Source organism: Liolophura sinensis, chromosome 11 (assembly GCF_032854445.1).
Source record: "Liolophura sinensis isolate JHLJ2023 chromosome 11, CUHK_Ljap_v2, whole genome shotgun sequence".
Lineage (NCBI taxonomy): Eukaryota > Metazoa > Mollusca > Polyplacophora > Chitonida > Chitonidae > Liolophura > Liolophura sinensis.
The window spans coordinates 2,353,985-2,370,286 of NC_088305.1; the positions used below are offsets into that span (position 1 = coordinate 2,353,985).

At 41.4% G+C, this 16,302-nt stretch overlaps 1 protein-coding gene across 1 annotated transcript in view; it reads right to left on the minus strand.

Moving 5' to 3' along the window:
- The window catches only part of LOC135477441 (uncharacterized), a 56,490-nt gene extending 40,832 nt beyond the window's left edge, over positions 1-15,658 (minus strand). Inside the window, exon 1 of the mRNA XM_064757542.1 lies at positions 14,631-15,658. The gene's annotated coding sequence lies outside the window, so the exon portion shown is untranslated. The remainder of the gene's footprint in view (positions 1-14,630) is intronic.
- Between the last annotated feature and the right edge of the window lie 644 nt (positions 15,659-16,302).

Here is a 16,302-nt window from a genome sequence, read left to right on the forward strand (position 1 = left end):
CGCTGAGCGGCGATGTTGACACCTAATAAAGAGGTCTTTGATTCAGGAGGTTAAGACGATGCAGAATGGTATTACGGAGCATGTGCAGATAACCATCAACCGATTTAACAAGGCGGATTAATCGAGGAGATGCCCCTTAATAACAAAACAAGAGTCCGTCCTATTGTTGGGAGGACGGGGGGTAGGGGCAGAGGAAGGGAGCTTTGCCAAGTACTTATTATGCATGACCTCACCGTAACAAGCTGTAAATAGCATCAATTATGAGAACAGCTGTCACTTTATCCCACACGCCACACCATGTTGACCATCGGTTAACAATGTTCTGGGTGTTACACATGTAAATACAGATGTCGGAGCGCACGTGAGGCGGGGAGAACGTATGCCTTGGACTAAGCTAATGTCCCTATACCCTCACTCCATTCACCCTCTTCAAGACAAACCACACCCGAAAGCGCAACCACTTCAGCAGTCAGGAGTGTTTTGAACACGTACAATATTCTTCGGTACGTTGAATAAAACTGAAACGGCAATCACTCTTTTGTATAGTTGCTTTACGTATACTGTAAAAGAACACATTTTGTTCTCTTTATTCTGGAATTGCAGATTGTATTGCCCGGAAGTTTTAAGCTTGGTGCAAACACAATAAAGCTACTGCCGAGGAAGGAGTGGAGCAGGCAAAGCTTCAGCAATGTCATAGACTCCACAAAACAGCTATTAAGCTGTTTCAGTGAAACACTCTATTCGAAAAAAGCTGACATCACGCGCCATTCTCTGAGAACGTTGTGGCTATAAAAACACTGTACGAGAGAAACGAATGCTATTAATTTTTAACACCTTGCACGTCGGCACAAGAAGACCAAAAGCGTTGATATTGCTCCCTTATGTGTACTAAGAACGGCGTACAAAAGAGTACATTCTGGCTCGACAGATGTTCGGTGAGACACCCGGGCATCAGCCGACCAGAAATTATTATTGTTTTGCTCTGTCGCTGATAAATTCCATACAAAAACAGGCACAAAATCAATTTGAAACGTCTTGGTAGTTAGGAAGAAATGTAGAGCAAGCAGCAATCGCCCGAACAATAAATATGTAATGTCATGACACTAATCTGTAATACTAAAAAGTGCACATCGCCTTAGATCACCACCATTTTTTCTTTCTTTCTTTTTTTCATTTTATAAATTTACATTTTTCTCGTATTTAATAAGTGAAGAACATATATACGTACTATAGAGAATCTAAAGAAAAATTCTTTTACTGCGATCCGGCCGACCGAAATATCAATGAGTACAGGTTCGGTTGTTCGGACTTAGATAAAGTTGATAGTTAACGTGTGGCGTTCTGCAAGGACCACAGCTGGTTCCACTGATTTTATGTTGTTCTTTTTTTTTTTTTGACCGATATTCCACTCTTTGCTAAAACATATTGATGGCGGCCAGCATTATTATACTTTAACAGTTAACTAAGTTGATCAAATGACGGTGCGGGGATATTAGGGGGTATTGGTCAATGTTTATGTATATAACGTCACTAAGAACTGGGTCAGTGTACATATCTGCAAAATCATGCACAATCATGCAGAATTCTTTTGTTTCTACATACATACCCGCTGAAGTGGCTGTGAAGGGAATTTATACATCGTGACGCCTACCGTGCGAGGTAAACGCACAGTATGCGATCTATGCGGACTTGCTTCACATCCCTGTAGTTTAAAGTAGTACTAAAACAGTAATACATCTGAAGACATATTAAACGATGTCCTTCAAAGCGATGATAGTGCAGATGGCGGTAGTGAGTCTCTTATAGATCGGAACTAATAGTTGTGTCTCAGCGACTTTGAGAGCACGGCGAATGACTATAACGTAGGATATGAAATGTGCGATGTCGGGAACGAGATAACGAGAGACGAGTAATGGTGCGATCATATGGCTCTCTATTTAGTTGGCGCTCTCTATGGGAGTTGAAATTCTTTGTGGATGAAAGACTCCCACGATACTCCCCGACAGGCATAATTAATTTAAAAAATGTTAAAAAAAAACACAGGCTCAAATGACTCAGAAATTTGTCATAATGTTACAGCTGGATCAAAGAGAGATAAGTGAGGGCATTCGTGGACTGGGTGAGAGAGAGGTGAGGAGGGGAGGGGGATTGGGGCGTAGGGAGACAGATTAGACCAGGTGAGTTCTAAGCCAAATGTCATCGGAAAAATTTATCAAATATGAAAATGAATGAGTCACGGTACCCGTGATGTAACATCCAACGAGAAGAGAAAGTGGTGCCAGATTAGGTCTGGAGACCTGGAAGAGGTAGAGGGGAATGGGGGAGGGAGTGGTGGGGTGTAGAGAGGAGGAGGGGGCTGGGTGCACAGCCTAATGCATGATAACAGTCGACTTCATTATTTTAAACATGCCAATTGTCCATACTCGACGCCTACCTCAGGCGATATCCTTGAACCAGAGATCTCTCTCACAGATAACTATAACTCGTTCGGATTTCAAACGCCATCACCACATTTGCTTCAACAGAATGGATTTTAACAGTGACATTTGATATAAATTATGCGGCTACTGACTGGACTTTCAGTCACATTAGCGAGAAACGTATCCTTGCTTTTTAGCAGCTCCAAGCACGCGTCCAAACAAAAGTGCAGCTCATTTAATCAACAGAATTAAATCTGACCCGAGCTTCATTTCCTATTTTCCCCAAACGCTGTAAGATCCAACTTTGCAGATAACAGTCTATAAATAAGTGATCGATACACACGATCAATGCTTTTATTAACTCCACACCCATTTTTCAAAACAATACAGCTACTGTTCCATCTGCCACTATTTCATGTCCAGCTCATCTGATGATTCCGTCAAAAGCCCATGAGCAAATTTTCAAAATTTCATTTAGATTTCATTGTAAATACATGTATCATTATACAACTATTCATGTTTGTAACTGGTCCACGCCTACATACATGTTATTGTTATAGTATTCTGCGTGTTTGTAGTTGTTATATTTTCTGGTGAATGCAAATGTTATATCTATTCAGGTTTATAAATGTTATTTCTATTCAGATTTATAAATGTTATGTCTGTTCAGGTTTATAAATGTTATATCTATTGGTGGTTGCAAATGTTAAACCTATTCAGGTTTATAAATATTATATCTGTGGTGGTTGCAAATGTTATATCTATTCAGGTTTATGAAAGTTATATTTGTGGTGGTTGCAAATGTTTCCACGTTTTTAATTGGTATATATCCATTCGGATTTGTAAATGTTATACTCATTTAGGTTCTATATAATCCGGGTTTTTGTAACTTTGCTTTATTTAACTTCGCAGAGCCTTTGCCTGTTTATACGATATAGTATCCACTCGTCTGTCTTCGTTGAAGATCCTACGGACGATTTCGGTCATACAGAAAGACGATTGAACAATTGTCGTCATTTCTTTAAGAGCGCCAATTTACTGGGTTGTTCTAACACCTTATCACGGGTTACAGTCTCCCGCAAATTCTGTTAAACTTCTCTTCTGTTTACATCTGCAATGTGCCTGTTGGGAAGGAAGCGATTCTGCTGTGCCTTTTTGTGGTTTTGTCTACTGTACACTAACTCGGGTGACATAGGCCGTGTTGATATTTCATTAGCTTCGTAGCAATCACACAGCTAGGCAACATCTGTCTTTTCTGAATCGCTGAAAACGGGGAACGCGTCGGGGCAGTGATATACGCTGCCACACTGTCTCAAAACTGTCGTCTGCTATAAGGTATCAATTTCAAACACAATATCTCGATCTCTCTCAACAGCAAGCTCGACCTCGGCTGCAGGCATGTGGATTCTTTCAAAAATAAAATTGCTACAGAAGACGTTGTTTTTCTTTTATTAGCAGGCAGAATGTCCACATGAATTATCATGTTACCAAAGCTATAAATTGCGTCAATATGTCCACCGGAAGTGTAGCAGAGATCAAGGAGAGCTCGTTACGGAGAAACCCGAGGCGAAGCACCAGGCGGACAGCATGGCAAAAGACGCTATGTCAACATCTGGCTGATGATCTCGGTCACCGCGATGCATGTCTGTCAACCTCATAACCTCATTCGCCGGGGTTCCTAAGAGGTTCTCTCCGAGAGACAACCACAACGTGACATGTGAGCACGAAGGGGCATAGTTGTTTATGAGCCACTAGCCAAGCTAACCTGATGTTTATCTTGGAGCATAAATCTGATGCCATTTTTTCTTGAGACAACCGAAATCGACACGACAGAGTAAAAAATGGTAGGTGACAAGGGGGGTAGGGGGGGGGGGAGTGTGAGTCTGGTTGAGAGAGGGGAGGAAAAGAAAACATCTGCGGAAAGAAACGTAATGGGGGATAACTATCAACTTTGACCCAGATTCAATCCATCTTCCAAGAGCTTCGAATTCATTTCTCAAACGTGTTCTCTGATCGAAGTTTATCTACATCCAAAGACATTCGACATTTGTTAAACGCCTGCAGGCATCGCTTCAGACAATAGTCTAATTGTTAAACTCTGGGATATCAGAAAACTTGCGCCTAAAATAAGATTCCGTTTTATAAAGACTGGATTATCTTTGGCCTGTTTGGCCAGGATGCACTCTGTCCCGCCACTAGCCAAGCTAACCTGTTTGGCCAGGAGGCACTCTGTCCCGCCACCCACGCTTTCTAAAGGGGAGAGGGGATCGAGAATGGCCCACTTTGATAACAGCTGAAAGACGAGAAGACATTGTTTTTGGAGCCTCGCGCTGATTGTGCCTCCCAGTGTTGTAGGGTTGAGAGTAGGACGGGAACATAAACATTGCCTTGATGAAGGAGGTCGAAAGGGAGTAGGACTGGGGGATAGGGGATAGACGAGGTGGTCAAAGGGAGGGATGACGGATGAAGCCCCAGGGGTGGCTTAGATACCTATATGTATACGCTGGGTGCGTGCCTTTGACAATTCCCGACATAAACTTCTTCATACACCCACTCTCCTGATGACGTCGTTAGGTTTTATTACTTTCAAAAACGAAATATGAGAATTTCCTTTACGGGGAAACATTGCGATAAAATATCTTATACTGCGCTACTATTATACTTCTGCTATCACACTGGTTAGGTGCCGTGTCCTTTGACCCACAAATTCAGATAAAGTCAATAATTCTGACAAAACTGTCGATACACGCAATGCAAACAAAGCATTGGGCAATAAACTATGAATACCATAGCGCCTTAACATTGCATTCTGTAAAAGATAATAATTATAACGCACCCGATGTTTCGCACTTCGCCATCGAAAAATATATAAGGCAATAGAACTGCATCATACAGTATTCGCTAATTACTCTCTCAGAAGAGGTGAAAGGCGACTAGGGTCCGAGCCAGAGTGCTCTCTTTTCAATACCATGAGTGCTTCGTTACCAAATTGCATACAACTGGTCATCGTTAAAAACCAGATCAGAGTATGTTGTGACAAACACCGAATATAGTGAGAAAAACTCTCACACAGAACATCGTGTCAAAACCCAAATCAAAGTATATCATGACAAGCACAAAGACTGAATATAGTGCCAAAACCCAAAGTAGGCCTATAATGTATTGTGACGACCAAAACTGATAACTCTGTAACAACAGACGAAAACGTAATAAAATACGGATGCAATTAGGCAATCTGGTGTTCACATCTACTATTTCCCGCTTTCTTTCAAACAGAAGGCAGGTCCTGCTATGAAGGGAGTGGAATCCTCCACGACGGCTGATGCTGTCTGTTTTACGGCCACTATACCTACAAACACAGCACTGCGAGAACGTTTGTCTTTTGCGTCTCGTCCTGTCCAATTAAATAAGTGCCTCACAAAACATCAACATCCGGTCCCGATTTAGCATCTAACTGTCTCATTTTAGCAGCCCAGCCTAGTGACTCTACCCACAGCTGTTTGTCCCATAATTGTGACTTCCGGGGTGTGGGAGAGTGGGGGAGGGGATAATGCAATTCATGTATATGGACAGATATTTTAATCTGCCTAGGAAGTGTTGCTGTAGTATAACACAGAATCAATGTATTTTAGATTTAAACACCGTTGATGAATATTCATTGGATACTGAATATCTTAAAAATCGACCTGCATGCTTAATTGAATCGACTGGCTCCAAGTATGAGGACATGAAGGCCAATACATGTGACAGACACAATATAGGTCTCCACCCAGCAGCTTTGCCCGCTGCTCGCCGTGGTACCGATAACAGATTGACAGGTGTGCGGGCGATGTTAAAGTAATATACGTAAAGTATCATATTTCAGCTCACTGCCCTTTCAAATTCGCCAGGTAAGACGGCTTACCTGTAAATGTACCTGTAAATCTGGGCTGTTACCTGACCCATGACGCGCTTATTAACAACCCAGGTATCGCATGACAAAACCCCATTAAAACTTTACCTGCAATAGCTAAAGTGCTGAACGGTTTACCTGCTGATTGCAATCCTTAAGATCTCCCAGACAGCTCAGGTGTGTCTTACCTGGGCATAAAGTACTTACGCCGGCAATTAGCTGCAAAGACAGCTGTTTCCTCTAACGCCCACCCTGGGTCGCTTCACACCTAAGACCTTAAAAGAGGAAGTTGTAGCTTCCTCGCTTGGTGTTCAGCATTAGTGCAACAACTGGTTAACCGGTATCAGTATAACGGGCTAGTTTGAGGCAGTTTACTTGCCTTCGGTAAGTCGTTTCGTAGAAGCAGCACTAGATAAAACAGCCGTGGAAATCCGTCCTACAACAAGGAGGCATTTTACATGTACATGCACTTAAAGCACTCCTTCGTCGTCATACGTCTAAAAAATTGTTAAGTACGAACTTAAACCCTAAGCACTCACTCACTCACTCACTCACTCACTCAAAAGTGCACCTTTTGAGCGGACGTCCTACAAATCTTATCACACTGCTGGTCGACTAAACGCAAATTATTATCTGCACACATGCAGTTGTAGCTAAGGCATAATACGTATTCGTGCATACAGTATCTAAGTTCTTACCTTCCTTCTGAGCACAATGTTCAGGTTTATGATTGTGCCGATATAGTGGTATCTCATTACTATGCTCATATCTAGGATTTGTCCGAATAATTGATATATCATCACATGTAGGTCAAAGGTCAACATGTCTGGTCGTGTGACAGAACAAAAACAGCAAAAGTGTAATAAAACAACGTAATAATAAAATGCCTTATGGCAAATGTGTAGTCACACAAGGTGTACCGGTAATAAGAAATATTGTACTAAACAACGCGAAGCCAATCCGGGTAGTTCACCTTCATAGAAATTATATTTATTTATGTATTTATTTGATTGGTGTTTTTCGCCGTACTCATGTATTAATTATAAAAGAAGTTATATGTTTTTAATATTGTTAATAACTTCAGTGCTAATCGAGACAGTGTAGGTTTAAAAAATAAAACAGAAAAAAGAGGTAGAAAAAATGCAAATTACTGGGATTCATTGGAAATATAATTAGTTCCTCTTTCGCTAATCCACCGATTGGAAAGAGATGCTTTACAGCAACACAGTGTTGTGTTTTTTTATGTTACGACCACACCGTTACAAATGCAAACTTGACGCAGCTTTATTTACAGCTCATCGGACCGGTTAGACAGTTCACAACAGCAATAAAAGTGGAGCAAAATCTCCTAAGCGGATAAAAGTACCCATTCATCGCTTCGCCACATCCATGGATGATTCGGCAATAAAAGCTTCCCTCGTGACAACGGATTGTTCACGCTGTATTCTTTGTGTATGATTGATGGGCTATTGTATTAACATTCCTGTCCACGTCATTTTTATTACCGGCCGTTTCCGTTTATGTATCAGATCCAGGATTTAATTCGTCCCGGCGGGAGTGTCCAGGCTCATTAATATCACATAGATAGTTGGTGAACTGTATCAATCACTACATATGATGGTACACCGACTAAAGCTGTCATTCAAAAGCATCGCGTTTTCAGTGTGAATTATTTTATACACGTATAAGTTTGGTTACACATGTCAGATACGCTGTTAAACAATACTGTGCCACCTTTGCTACTCTTACAACAATAGTCTGTTAAACTTAACAGAAATTCTGTTGTCTGAGTGACGCTAACAGAATGTAACCTGTTATATCGCAGACGATTATTCTGTTAACTATAGCACAAACATTCTATGAATTCAAAATAAAGATTCTATAAGACTATCAGAATAGTATGTTGAATATCACAGAGTATTATGTTATAATACTATGTTTTCAACTTTCTGTTGAAATTAACAGATTATATTTTGAGTGTACAATACTGTACGAACGTAGCTAAAACAATACAATACAAACGTTGTTAAACATACCGTGCAAACTTTGTCAAACAATACTGTGCCAACTTTCAAACAATCTAAGATTAAAAATATCAGAGACATCAGGTTATAAGAATAAAAGGTTTGAATAAGAGGGTGTAAAAACTATAAGTCCCTCTTGTATTATAAACAACGAGAAACACTATGCATACATGTGTGTCTTTATGTTTAATTTATCTATTTATTTGATTGGTGTTTTACGCCCTACTTAAGAATATTTCACTTTACTTTTCATATTACGACGGCGGCCAGCATTATGGTGGGTGGTGGGAGGAAACCGGGCACAGCCCCGGGGGAAAACCCACGACCATCCGCAGGCTGCTGTCATGCCTTGCCACGTACGGCCGGAGAGGAAGACAGCATGAGCTGCTGTATGTTTAACGTTCGAGAAGCAAACCACGCATGACTCTGTATCGCTCTTTCTCATTATTACACAAAATACAAGGCTTAATTCACATGTCTGTAAACGTAATTATATGAAATCGACGTATGTTTACAGAGATAAAGCGTTACTTCAATGCCAGCTATAATACAGGCCCTAATAACAGAATAAAGGGGGAATAAATACCACAAGAGCCGGCAAGCGAAACCCCTCCTCCCCATTCTCGGTAAATATTTACCCTTAATCACTGAACTCAGTTGCTGAAGTCAAAGTCTATGTAAGCTGTGGGTTTTATTGGTTAACGCATAACTGACACGTAGTATAAATCGACAACTCTCTCTTCCTCTCTAGCTATACGCAGAGCACTCTGTTCTTCACACAAAATAACTGTATATCTCCGTTCTCCTACCAAAAAGCCACACCATATTCTCCATGCCTGTACCACCACAGAAACCAGTGCTCTAGTTATTATCTGTATAACTGCATTATAATTACTGTGCTGTTTTCTTCTGCCTCGCCAAAAAGTAGGTCTTGCGTGCAAAAAGGCTGAGTTTATCATAATAATTAACTACAACAACAACAAAAGGTCTTTTGATCTACTCGGGCACATTGCAAAATCTGCGATGTAGAACAAGCTTTAGACCGACGTTGCTGCAACGGTACGGATGTACATGTAAACTATATAAATACACGAACCTCATATAATCTGCATGGTGGGAAGAGAAAAAGGGGGCAGGGGAGACGGGGCAGGTGGGACGCAACGGCAAGAGGGGCGGGGGGGGGGGGGGGGGCAAGAAGGGCGGGGGGCAAGAGGGGCAAGGGGCAAGAGGGACAAGAGGACAAGGCGACAACATTTGTTCTCCAGGTCAATTGGAGATCCGCACTGACCACAAGGCGGCTCAGCTGATTTTCACACACAGGCCGATAGAATGTATGTATGTATGTATGTATGTATGTATGTATGTATGTATGTATGTATGTATGTACGTACGTACGTATGTATGTATGTATGTATGTATGTATGTACGTATGTACGTATGTATGTATGTATGTATGTACGTATGTATGTATGTATGTATGTATGTATGTATGTATGTATGTATGTATGTATGTACGTACGTACGTATGTACGTATGTATGTATGTATGTATGTATGTATGTATGTATATATGTATGTATGCTTGGGGTTTAACGTCGTACTTAACAATTTTTCAGTCATATAACCACGAGGAGTCATTACGTGTGTGTACATATATTGTGACTTCTTGTGGCAGGGCTAGGCAATGCCGCCAAAGTGCCGCCGCCACTGAAGTATCATGCCGAAGACACCAGACATGACAAATCCAGTCACATTATTCTGACGCCGTCTGAACAGATGACCACTTGCCCTCCACCGGTGTGGTATGAATATCCGTACGTCACAGGTAAGTTCGTCAGTTATTTGCCAAAAGTTGGTGGTTTACGCCGGCATTTCCTATACACACATAAAACTACATGCCTTCAGCTTATTAGCGATAAATTCTGGGGTATGTCATCAGACAACAATCAATCAGTCTACGAAAGTTCGCATTGTGCAGTAAGCCTGTTTTAGGGGTAACACAGTTCCTTGTTTCAACGTTACACAGCTTAAATTTCGACCCTTAATTTAAGTCTTTATATTATTTATTTATTTATTTATTTGATTGGTGTTTTACGCCGTACTCAAGAATGTTTCATTTATACGACGGCGGTCAGCATTATGGTGGGTGGAAACCGAGCAGAGCCCGGGGAAGTCCACGACCATCCGCAGGATGCTGGCAGACCTTCCCACGTACGGAGTCTTTATATTAATAGCGTATTTTGTTACGTATTTCGGACAGCACAGTATATAAATGCACCTTACATGACAGATACTGTAACTTTGTCGTAACAAACAGATCACGTCTTCGCATGTGTGCTTCTCAAATAAACACGACTTGTTTATGAAGTGCATGTAGGCACTTCTCGTCAACCCTGTTAAACTCACCACGAGACAGCTACACACACAGTGGGTTATATCTCTAACCGACCAAAAAATGGTGTCATTAACAAATAAAATGTAATTACCAGAAGCGTGTTTGTGGGGCTGACCCAGATTTCCAGAACGCTACAGAGGTTTTTGTACGCTTTTTTGCTGTGACCAACAGTTGTTGTTGTTTTTGGCGACGGTGTTCATCTTCCTATTGATAGTGGAATGCATTTTTGAATGCGCATGCGTCGCGGGTCTTGACCGCACATCAGTATTTTTTTTATTGTTATACATCTACTAAATTCTCTACTTCACCTGCAAAAGGAATGCAAGGGTTCGAACCTCACACTGTCCACCGTATCAAGTTTTGACGTATAAGAATATACGTCGCTGAATCTACTCAAGTTAATAGACGTGCATATGGTTGTAATATAGAGACAGAGATAAAAAAAGAAAACTGTACATTCTTCATATTGTCGACAACTTCCTACTCCAAAAAAGTGTTACTTGAGGAGAGCTCAGCTGGTTCTATCATTTAACTTCGGGACCGGAAATGACATGACATGATTACCCTTGTTTTTGTTGTCCAGAGATGAAATAAGCATTTTGTTTTTTTCAAGGGCCCGCCCATGCATGTATACAGTAACAGATGCCAGATCATTTATAACAGGCGACAAATCACAATATGTCAGACGTCAATGACCAGGGCTGGTCTTGGAAAATTTTGCTCTCTATTCAAACTTCTCTCTGGGTGATTGTGCCTTTCTAAAGATGCCCATATGACCAAGTTTGTTACTAGTTAGGCCTACTTCTCATTGCATTCTGGATCCAGATTACTTGTTACGCCTCATTTTCAACAACTGGGTTATTCATGCGAGGTATGTAAGCCTACGAAAAAAAATCGCGGACCTGAATGAAGACCATGAGCTTGTCTAGATACCCCGAAATCAACCGACCATATAAATTCACTGTCTGGCATCAAGTTACACGTAAGCTACACCCTGTTACTTAGAGCTCTATCACACACTCAGGACACAAACTACTTTCAGCTTCAGGGCTATAGCTTACAATACCGTAATCATTGCTCTTAAGAACGACGTAAAAATGTCAATCAAATAAATAAATATATAAATACGGCATACCACATCCCCGGGGAGGTCGTTTAGGCCACCCGCACACTCATTTGACCCGAGAAGTCCTTATGTGTTTAGTGAGTTTAAAGGTATGTGGCTTGGAAATTGACCAACCAGCTTAGCATATCGCTACAAAGAGGATTAGAACTTTCAGCGGCCATAGTGGAGGAATAATGCCACATAAATCCATGCAAGCTAGTATTCATCCAACATGGCGCAGAAGCCATCGTTCTGTTACTGTGGACGATGGCGCCTCTTTGCACGTGATATGTGTAGTGTCAGATCCTTTTAGATTTGTCCATATAAGTGTGACCTGTATTCAAAGTGATTAATAGAACTGACTGATTGATTGACAGGCTGTTTGATTGACAGGCTGATTGGTTGATCCACCAATAACTCAATGACCAATCCCATCTAACCGTTAGATCCAATGGTTCACTCCATGAGGGAAAAAATGATATTCATTGCCTCAGTTTGTCTAGTAGCATTGGTTATAGTTAAGTATAAATACCTTATTTTTTATTTGTTTGTTTGGTTGGTTTTTAACGCACTCTACTCTGTCACTAGGATTTCACCTGTATCAACGTACTTTTCAGTGGAAACAGAACAGTGTCCAAAGGAAACCGCTGAGTAGGTTCGCTCATATTGGTCCCAGGAATATAGTGGTCATTTAGCAGAAGCCAGCACACCTCCTAGACAGCTGGCCCTATAGAGCATCTAGGTGGTTACATAGAGTATGTAATTGTCCACATACAGACATTGTATCTGAGAGCCTGTAACACAGGCCTGTGACACAGTAATACATACAAGTGAGCGATGAAAAGGTTTCTGCTGCATGCGACCGTTTTTTGTGGGCTCGCTGTGTGTACAGTAGTATACGATGCGCGATACGCGATGACGGTGTATCCAGACAAAATAAAGACAACCTACAAATAGTAGGCTTTTTGACAGTTTAAGAAAAGAATGTCAACCTTTAAAATTTGTAGTAAAAGAAGAAATCGATTTGAGGATGGAATTAAATTGGAAACGTAATGTAAAAAGGCAAGCTTATTTGTTTTCGTAGGAAATTTGGCCCCTGTGGTTTTTGCTTCTGAACAGCCCTTTTGAAGGACATTGTTGGGAAGAAATGTATAAACGAACTGTCAGCAGATCTTATGTATAAGATGCATTTTTCATGTTACCTCCAGTACCATATATCTGTCATTGAGGTTACGCATCAGTGGGACACGTGGACAATAAATGTGTTAGACTCCTATACAGCGTGTATCTCACAGCCCAGCCTCGTCTGTTTGTCACATTGTCCTTTCTCCTTCCTGATATTAGCCCCGGGAATAAAGACATACACACACCCTCATGGTAGACGAGAATTTATGAATATGTATTCCCAGCGCACGTGTGGTCAAATAGCGGGTATGATATATTCGCCGTAGACTTCCTTTTGATATTTCGCCACGATATGGCTGCAAAATTGCCGATGTGGCGTTGAGCCCTAATCATTCATTCATTCATTCCTTTTGATATGGACCAAGTGGACAATCAATGCATGCGACCTATGCAGTGTGGTCATATATATCAAGCTCGAATATATCCAGCAGCTTAAGATTTGGATCATAAAGTACAAGTGCTTAATAAGCCAAACTCCGAACAGGAAAGAGCTCAAATTGTGGTGGGTACATTGTTCTACAGAAAAGAATCTGTAAGCAAATTTTAAACTTCCAAGCGCAAAGCCTTGTAATCGTAGGTGTGTTTGAATTTTTTAATTAAGCCTTAAGATGTTCGATAAATATGGGCCCAGAAATGTAACGGAGTTATTTGTGACGGTGTGTACCAACTAAGAGCTTCGTTTAAACACACAGGCATGTATATGTGATATCATACATTTGATTTCGTGATAAACTTCCGCAAGCTTATGTACACTGATGAAAGTTCAGTTATGGTTATTGGACTTCTGATATAATCCACTGCCCAATAGAGTGAACATGCGTTTATCTTCACTCATCAAAAGCCTATTTATGTTTAATGAACTTCTGATAACCCAACGTATAGTACAGTGAACATGGATCTTCTATTTCCGTACGATATTTATTTACTTGATTGGTGTTTTACACCGTACTCAGTAATATTTCATTTATGCGACGGCGGCCAGCATTATGATGAGAGGAAACCGGGCAAAGCACAGGAAAAACCCACGCCCATCCGCAGGTTGCTGTCAGACCTTTCTGGAGACCGGATAGGAAACCAGCGTGAGCCGGACTTGAACTCACACCGATAGCTTTGGATAATACTTGTACTATACACTGGCCAACACGCAGGACGCATTCCTACTCAAAGCAAAGGACAAGGCCATATATTCATCCTGAAGTGTAGAGTGAATGATTACGGTTAAACGCCACACAGGCGATATTTCAGCCCTGTCGTGGCGATTCTTGCGTATAGCATTTCGTACATATTGGTGTTACATTCTACTTGTATGTGCATCATCCTATCTACCATTATCCACTAATTATAATTACAAAGTATTGATCTGCGTCCAAATGTCAGCTGTTTATTTTATGATGTAGACCATGCATGTATGCAATGTAGATAATGTCTGCTTTCTTGGCTTGATGTTATCTCATATAACTTTCCCCCACTTTTTAAATGTCATCATATAACGTAGTTATCACGATGCAACAGAACCACTCGGCAAGGTCTATTTATAGCACACCACGCTGAGTACAGAAGAAAGTACGGATACATGTCATAACCATAATGAAATATTAAACTCTACTTACGGACAGCATCGATGACTGCCACGGCCAAGACAAGGGGCAGGACGAGCCTCAACCCAACCAGGCTATTCGCCCGATCCCTCTCCATCGTGACCACCCCTTGGGTAATTATCCGTCTCCAGAGAACCAGAAGTGCGCCGGTCAGGTAAAAATCCACACAGAACTGAACTTAGAGAGGTAACAACTTTTAATTCCTTCCTTCTCGGTAAAAAAAACAGCGTAGTCCCGCAAAAACCATCCTGGTTGTTTTTAAGCCTTGGTTTTCCTATATATCATCAGATCTTTGTACAGTCCTATATATAAACCATATCAACACGTGGTGCTTGTACGCCTATTATATGTATGTAGAAACCATCACGTTAAACTCCCCGAGCTCTCTCTCTCTCTATCTCCACACACGTGTTATCTGTGCCAAGTGACGATGTAAGAAACAGCCGCTAGTTCACCAGGCTTGTATAGTGCGCGGATCTGTCTGCGGAGCACGACAACGTGTAAGCTACCGGACGGGCATGGTACCTCCGACCAATCCAACAACTCAGCCGCTATACTCATCTCATAGTCTCTCTGTTAGAACATAGTCGACTAAACCTCCCTTTGATTTGGCACCAGTCCACGGGCAGAGGTTGTAGGACCGACTATACAAAAGCTCTGGTTATAGACCTAAGCTAAGATATGGGCCTACTCTCTCAATAACTTTTCAACCGCTGGGCCGAAGTAGTGTAATTTTCTAGTACCCGCACTCCAGCATATAGCATGCCATACCCCCGTACAGGCCTCGGGCTATGTTCGTAGTATGTCAGTCCAGCTCTGCACGGCTTGGTAAATTACCAATCCGCATTATCATGCAGCTGTATGTAGACCTAGTCAGTCGTTCTTGTATGCCAGCGCGGTAATTTGGTAGTTCTGGCTTTTTCCACCACTGTAGCCCTCACTGTTTCTAATCGGCCCTTGCCAAGTTTATCGATCAGGGGAGTATGGGACCTCGGGTATCCTGTGGCCCCTTCACTGCACCGCCCTCTCGCCCGGTGAACTCCCGTCTTGTGCACCGTGCAGTCACGGCGGCCCATACAGATTTCTGGCCCGTTCAACTCGCAGAAGATTTAGCCAACTGGCCGAAGTCCCACACGAAGTAATAGGATATCCCTGGGGAGATATAACGGATCGTTTCACCCACACGGGCGTTCTGTTTTGAAGATTATGGGACTATAATGCATCCCTCGGATTATATTTGCGGCTTTATTATCATTTTCGACGGGACTTATTTAGGGGCCTGTATTTTAGGTCATACAGTAACACATATAGTAGGCAGACAGGTACGTACATCTACACTAAAACAATAATCTGTTAATGTTAGCAGAAATTCTGTTGTCTTAGTGATACTAAAATGTAGTCTGTTTTTACAACATTATTTTGTGTTATATTTAACATATTATCCGGATACGATGTTTATACTGAGCTGTGTACTGAATAGAATAAATGAGCTGTATTTAACAGAATAATCTTCCACAATAACAGAATAATCTTCCACAATAACAGAATGCATTCTAGGATCACTCAAACAACAAGTTTCGGTTAGATTTAGCAGATTACTTTTTTAGCGTCTTTAAAAGTCATGTAATTGTGACAGATCAGTGCCCTTTGCTTGAGCCGTCAACCTTCCATATAAACTTAGAGC